Source organism: Apium graveolens, chromosome 7, assembly GCF_009905375.1.
Source record: "Apium graveolens cultivar Ventura chromosome 7, ASM990537v1, whole genome shotgun sequence".
Lineage (NCBI taxonomy): Eukaryota > Viridiplantae > Streptophyta > Magnoliopsida > Apiales > Apiaceae > Apium > Apium graveolens.
The window spans coordinates 259,560,206-259,568,490 of NC_133653.1; the positions used below are offsets into that span (position 1 = coordinate 259,560,206).

Here is an 8,285-nt window from a genome sequence, read left to right on the forward strand (position 1 = left end):
TTTAATCGTTATTCTGGATTCTGTTTAGATAACAACTGGACATCCTGGTTTAGGGATGGGTTGTTATGTTTTAAGTATTTATTGATTGAGACTGTTTCTTTTATGCATATTGATCTCGTGTCTCATTCAGTCTTTAGTTGTCTCATTCTCATATTGATTGCATGTATTTTAAACTGCAATATATTCTGTTGAATCTAACTCTGTTTTACAGGCCTTTAGTGTTTTTGATAGGGGGAGCATTTATGCTTTCTTTGTCATCATCATAAAAGGGGGAGAATGTTAATCTACGAGTTTATGATGATATTCAGATTGCAACAGACAGCAGTTTAGAGTCCAGAGATTGCAGTGATTCAGAATTTCCAGGAGGATATTTCAGGGTTTTGTGTAAATCTTGTTTATCTGGATAAACCTTATCTCAAACAAACTCACCACCTTATCTTATAAATCAAGTTTAAATCTCTCAAGCCTTATCTCTTTACTTGATTTATCATTTTCAAACGTACTAACAGATTAGGTTCAAAGTTTTATTCAAATATTTTCAAACAAACTTATCTTCCAATCTTATCTTGTGTTTGAAAATAAATCTGTTAGAACTTTGCTTATAAATACAACTCTTCATTTCAGATTTGTAGCTAACACTTTCACGAGAATCCTTCATCATCTGAAATCATTTTCTTGTTTCATACCCGAGATATTCATATCCAGAAAAACAAGAAACCTAGTTTGAGTTGTAACCAATTTGTTTATTCTTGTAACTGAATAGTGTATTCATATCAACTTTGTGCCGGGTTGTGGCAAGCTTGATTTCAAAGTATAGCAAGGTAGCTAGAAGGCTAAGGAATAGCAGTGGGCTAGGTAGCAAGGTAGCTTGGGAAAGGGTTTCTTTCAGGTGCTATATTTATAATCAAGGAAAAGATTGTAAGTTCTTTTATTAAAGTTGATATAATACATTCTCTATGCTAGTTGGCATGGGGACTTGGATGTAGGCCATAGACTAGGTGTAGGGGCCGAACCAAGTGAAAACTTCTGGTGTTTTTACTTTTCAGTTTTCAGCATTCTGCATTTTATTTCTGTTATTTATTTTCTGCAGTATAATTGAGACTGTCCCATACCCTGTCTCATTTGTAAAGGGACTGTCCCATTTGCATAAGAGACTGTCCCATTTGCCTTGACAGTTAGAATATTATTTTATCTATCGAGCCATCGAATTTCAATGACAACTGAGGCAACTCCCAACAATCTGCTTAATCCCCACTCTCATACTCCAAGCCCCACATGCCTCGGCCTTTAGCCCATCAGGGGTAGCCCACTTGCCTATCCCAGACCGGTAGTGGAGCGATATGAGAGATTATTATGGAGTGTTGAACTAAATATTTGATACCACTTGGTGGGTTTGTTAAACAAATTTTAAATCCACATAAGTATGATATTATTTATTTTTAGGGCCCAGCCTGCATGAATTTTTTTTTGAGCCCATCATCTAAAAAGGCATCCTTCTAATAGAGTTAAATGGTTGTTTGTAAACTAGCAATCTCATTCCACAAATAAAAGCCTATGTAGTGACTTAATGAAAACATCTTCAATCATTAATAAAATATATAGTATGACAAAAATTAATATTTTTTATTTTATCTTCCACATACATTGTTATATTATGCACCACCAAACAAACTAGAGTGCACATCTCACCATCATTAATAATAAATAATTAGAATTTTATCTGTACTACCAACCCATACTTATTATTAGTCTTTATAATAAAATAACATCAAAAATTATTAAAATACTTATTTAAGTGATATTCAATTTTCCTACTAATTCTCCTTGTGTTATTACTTTACTATGTTTCTGATGTGAATTCCTAGGGGTTTCCCCACGGACCCAGTGACACAAGTTACTAAAAGCATACAAGACTCTGACAGCTACTTTGCAATAAATAGGTAGGGCACCTAGGTTCTTCGGATAGATAGCGACTTAAAGTATTTATCTGTCCAGGTTGAAGCGATTACGGCGATTCTTTTGGGGGCCATATGGTTCACCCAGGTAATTGACTTTCTTCTTTTATAGCACATCTAATATTTTAGCCTTAGGCTGAGCAGTCTACAAGATACAAGAAAGAAGGCAATGTCAATGCAGACTTGGTAAACCGGACTCGGCCACCTCATCTCGAGATCATTGGGATTAGAAAATCTCACAGGAGAGGGCGATCCAGGACCTAAAAAGGGGAGAGTTAGCCACTATAAGGAAGAGTTATGATCCCATATTTGCTATCTACCTACTGCCTTGGACTTCGTCGAGCTACAGCTTAATCCCAGCAATAACTTGATTACATTGTTCAGAATGAATAATCACACCTAATGCTCTCTCTTGCACCTGCAGATGATACATATTATATTGATTATAAACGTTCCAAGTACACATAATCAAATGAAAATTAACCCTTCTTCTAAGTTGTCCTGCTTCCAAAGAAATGATGTGTCGGCTCAGAGATATTTTAACCAGTAAAACTTCAACATATCTACTAATCTCTCTTTAACTTCTATGGTAGGTTTCAGATTGATATCAAATAAACTACACTGTAATATTACACACTGAACTAGAATTAGAAAATCACCACAACCATCACCTGGACTCAACTGCACTAGATTCCGATCCTCTAAAGAATGAAAGGCGCCACCAAATCCAAAATGATTTACTCAGATTTGGGAATTCAGTACCATGTCTGGAGAAACATCAGAATCCCACTCGGTAAACAATGTGTGGTAATGCTTACAAGGAAGTGTATGGAGTACGTGTGGGTTCTAGCACATCTCTGTCTAGCCTTCTTTGACACGTACGTAGCCACGAGAGAACTGAACTCCTGAATCTAGGAGTAAAACCGAGAATTTAAAAAACACCACCTACTAATGAAATATGAATGCCCAACAATTTTTTAGCTTTTGCATGGTAAAATTTTTCTATAAATTACCACACTTCCTTTCGAAATGGACAAATTTATTGTGAGAACACATATTTAGGTTAAATAATGAAAACATGAATGATTTTGAAATATTCCCTCCGCTGACTTAATTAAGAGTTTACATCCCCTTCTTTATTTTTTGAGCTACTTTCTGAGTTCCAATTCGGAATAACAAACACGCCAGAAATGCCATGATGGGACAAAAAAAAATGTCATCGTTCTATTGGCACCACCTACAAATATCCCCTTAGCTAGTGAATATATGTGTGGAAAAGTACAACCAAAGAAATTGGTAGTAAACCACAAACCAAAGAACAAGCGTCAAAATGCATATAAGCAAAGAACAGGCTTCAATATGCATACCAAAATGTGCAGCACAACAGAACACAGCCACAGAACATATTATAAGTGAACTCAGAACCTTCGGCAGCATTTATATCACTTTTGGTGCTAGTATTATTTTGTAATATTATGCTTAGCTAGGTCATGATTAGTAGCAGCATGATGTAAAAAAACAAAAAAATTAAATAACAACAGGCAAGCTATTTGATGCAAAAATACAAACCACACTGTAACCACAAAAAACATATTTCATCTTAATATTGAACTTCCAGCTGAACAGAAGATGCTTTCACATAGAAATAGGGGAACAGGGAAAAAACTATTGAAAAAATACTTTGATGTTCTTCAACATAAACACCAAGTCAAATTGCTGATGTATGATGTCCGAGATGAAGAACATGTACAAGTTATGTCCCCATTTGGTGCTAAATTTACGGTTATCTTCCATATTGCACCAGTGGGCTACTTCACTATGTGTGCATATTAGGCCTCCCCATCTTCACTGCTCGAACTACCAAGTATGGCGGGACTAGCTGAAACACGGGAACAGATGTAAAAGTCATTGACCACAAAGAGGGTGAAGTAACGAGATGCCTTCTCCTTTTTACTTCTCTTTTCTTTTGCGCCTACCAGTATAGCTACCGATCATAACATTTCCCCAATATTTATAAATTTTTATTTGAAATAACCCTCTGATAATTTGATTATTATTTATTTTCCTATTCATTACTTAAGTAATATATTATTCTTATTATTATGATTCAAATGCAAGTTGAGAGCACCTATTGAAATTAATACAAAAATCATTAGGGTTGCTAGGAAGTACACAACAAACCAACATGCCTCAAGTATAGAGAATTCGAGCTAGAACTCCAAAATACATTAGAAATCTTTTTCCAAACTTACTCGAATATCTTTGAATCCTTAATTGGGTCTCTTCTGCATTTTGTTGTTGGGAAACCCTTGGGATACCGGCTGTTATGCTAGCTGTTCATCCGCCTAAATTCTATCATCGTTATCATTTTTAGTTTATATATCCATCATAACTAGAGTTGTCCTACATCATTTTAATTAAAAAAATTAAATCAACAATTTTAGCTCTATTTGTGAAAACTTGACACATCTTTCATATACATATCACTGATTAAAATATTATTCATACGTCATTTGTTTCAAGTAGTTACACATTATGGTAAATGTTGGTTGTGAGCATGTGACCATGTGTGTGTCTTACACAAATAGCTTCATAAAAAATTTGCAAGCAGGACAGACCTTCGTAGATGAATGCTTAGTTTCTTCACTTAATATAATATACTAATTCGTAAGGAATGGCTATGATAAACAACCTGCCTTGATTATTTTGAATATTATTAAAACCTTAACTAATAAACCTCTGAGGATAAGTCCATCTATATAGATCCATACACACGTGTATCCCAGTCAACTATGTCAATACTCAATAGGCACAAATATAGAAGAACAGACTTGCAACAATTATCGTCTAGCTACTGAATGAGATTAAGGAATTAGTTTTGTTCTGTGATAAATATGTCCAGTTTTTCATTATAAATAGAATTTGAAGGCTTAAAACAAAACCTGAAGAAGAAAACTCAAAAGCAAGGTAACAAAAGACAAAGAAAAATAAATAATAAATTAAACTTACTTCTTGAATTCATCCCTGCTGCATAATTGTGATGAATCAAGTCCCACCTTAAGTTGACCACTTCTGACATCTATACAATGGAGAAAGATAACAAGGATTAACAATTATGTAAATACATTACTCCAATTCACCATCAACATGGTTGCAACAATTTTAACATACTAAGAAGACCTTGCCGGTTGTTCTTAGTTTCATCTTTAGCCGACGGAGGTAGTTTTTGTATTTATTTGATAATACCATAATAACAATTAGGTACCCCTCATGTTATAAACACACAAGTTATAACGTATAAAACTTTTTTAATGCAAAGTGCTACAGAAAAATTATATGATTTCAAAAGTGAAGTGTTGCAAATAAACTAGAATAGATTATATATTTAAAAGTAAACTGAACATAGTACTTCAAAGCATCACAAGTTTTGCAGTCTGTTCATTTGATGCATTTATAAATTCAGATAAAGAGCCGAGATTTGATCAGATAAATAATTGAGGATTTTGAGAAAATAAATATAAAGACTATTTGTACAAAAGAAATATGTTTGTTAAATAAGCTGCAAAAAGAAGAGAATTCTTGTAAAAACTTAATTATCCCTAAAATCATAATACCTCCGTACATGGCACGTATCTTCTTGTAAACCCTACATCAAGGGCAAGTTCAAGACGCTTTGAAAATTATGATTTAACAAAATTTTGATCTTGCCACGGTGAAGGTGCTGCTCTCATGATGATGGGTTCCCTTTCCTACAAACCAACATCCATAAAACACACTTGTTAGAATTATGATACATTATTTAATTCAAATATATTTTAATAATTGATTGATGTTGGCCATATCTTTAGAATATTTTTGGATTATAGTTGTAGGGCTTTTAGGAGAAAAGATATGTCTGTTCGCTTATACAAAGGCCACATTATTACACTAATTGGCAAGTCCACCCACTTTGTGAAAAAATTGGAGATAACATTTATAGCACGATCTTATTGACTACATATCAACCTTAGAATGGAGCTAAGGATGTAATCCATCTTATTTCAGGTGACATAATGATACTGTGTTCTTTGCTCAAAGGTGGATCTTCTTTTTTCCTTTGGGGGGGGGAGGGGAGGCGGGAGCTGGGGAGAGTTTCCAAGCCCGGCAGAAATAAACGATTTATATATCTTGAGGTGTTTCTTTGTTTAGGTTGAGTACTTCAGGTTTTCAACTAAAGTTAAGGTAGTCAATAGGCACATCATATCTCTATGTTATTACTAATTTAATAGTGAATGTTAACATTTTCATACCAAACATCAGTTGAAGATGATAATTGTACGAGTTAAGAATAGAAAAACTTATGTACAATTATAATTTAACTTGGGACCCTCCTGTAAAAAATATCTGCAGGAATCAATGCATTTACTCGGACTCAGCAAGAAGTGTTCGACATGGATACGTGTCAAGTATCGGACTCCACATATTTTGAAAAATATACATGTTTTTATTGTAAAATAAGTGTCCAAATCCGAGTGTACATGTCCAATTGTCGAGTGTCCAACAGGGGTACTTGAAGGTAAAATGAAGAGCCCGAGTAATATACACAATCCTGTTGGCTGTAATTACAGAGATTGAAATACAAGATTCCAAAAAGTTCAGATCGTAAAGAAAAAATTATTCATTCCTATACTGCAGTTCATAAAGGTTAGGACACATCATATATAATCCATCCCTGTACTATGATTCATAAACGTTAAGACACAACTTATATGAACCAGCTGGGAAGATCATATTAAAAGTGATCAGGAGTTTTTGGATGGTGAATGTTACTAGTGATTCATACATTATGTTGACTTGGAAAGTAACACTATCTCACATGAAATTATACAAACAGATAAAAGAAAGCAATTCAATTGTAACACAATTAAAAAGCTCGGTGCACAAACCAAATTTCTACTTTATTTGGGTTGTGTACCTAAATTCACATCCAATTATATATGTATATATAAAAATTATTGATAACTAACATAGAAGACCAAGATGGCTCAATGGCCATCATAAAATAGATTGAGCTAATTTATACTGTAGGAAATATGAAGAATACTTACGCATCAGAATATCTTTTTGATGTACTAGATTGCAAGTAGGATGAATCATTCTCAACAGTATGCTTATATTCGCAGGACAAAAACCGAAGCCTGTCAACCTGGAAAGGATAACATTGAGTTTCCTTTTTTATTTTATATATATATAGTGCACTCATAAAACAATATACTTTGAGGCTTGATGTGATTAAGTACTGTCAGTGTATCACCTGAGGTAGCAAGGTATTGCCAGATATAAATTACTCAATATTGCGAATACAAAAGTCCCACACATTAAATTGTAAAAGTTTTAGCCTGACTGCAGCAAAATTTTGGCACAAATTACATTACCATCAGATTTGTAAGCCTAACCTTAACAACGCAAATCTGACCATCGTGAACGACACACAAATTTTGATAGACAGCCTCCACCAATTTCTCTCAACACATTCTCGAATATAATGGTAGCGTTTGTCTATATGTTTACTATAACAATTCTTAATTTCTTTTATAATTTTTGCTTTAATCAATATACAGGTAAAATTTAATAGCACCAACCGGAGCAAAAAGAGCAGCCTGTTTAGGGCGATTCTTGCATTGTGAGAAGCACCATCTCCTTTTGGCACTGGGTGCAAAAAAATCTGAAACAAGTTCCCTCTGGGACTCTATGCTAGCCTGTAATAAATAAAATCATGAATACAATGAGGAAATGTGCCCTATGCTGATGAAGACCAACTCAAAAAACTTGAAGTTTTACATTAGCATTAAGATGCAACTGGTGATACTGGATCAACAGCTTCGCACAATTTCCTGGAACAAAATTCTGGGGTCCATTATTTAAACCTTTTCCCATGAAATTCTGGCATCCAGAACACAGGGAGCTTGATGTGCTGAAAAGAAAACACATACAAATTAATCTTCCAGCCTGGACTTTCAAATTAGCAATATTGATTTGGTACTCCAAAACTTGTATATGATTACAAAACATTTTAAACTGCTCAGAAGCTTTCTCCAAGTAAATACCAGATACCTTAATAATGTTAGTATCCTACTCTGAATATTAAAAAGGGAATTCTCCTATCAAGCTTGAAAGAACAAGGTAAACCTTATATTTTGAGTTAGATTTTTACAGTTACCTACCGAAAAAATTCTATAAAAGAGTTTTAGCTTATACATCATTCCATACCTAGGAACATAAATTACCAACAAAACCAAAACCAAGAAACCATTCTCCTACATAAAAATAATTAACAATATAATAACTATA

General features: G+C 34.0%; 1 long non-coding RNA gene across 1 annotated transcript; it reads right to left on the minus strand.

Annotated features, from left to right (window-relative positions):
- Window positions 1-4,984: 4,984 nt before the first annotated feature.
- On the minus strand, window positions 4,985-7,143 carry LOC141671533 (uncharacterized). Its single transcript, XR_012555166.1, has 3 exons — window positions 7,043-7,143; window positions 5,570-5,704; window positions 4,985-5,034 (listed from the first exon to the last, which is right to left on the minus strand). It is a non-coding gene; the product is annotated as an uncharacterized LOC141671533 (long non-coding RNA).
- Between the last annotated feature and the right edge of the window lie 1,142 nt (window positions 7,144-8,285).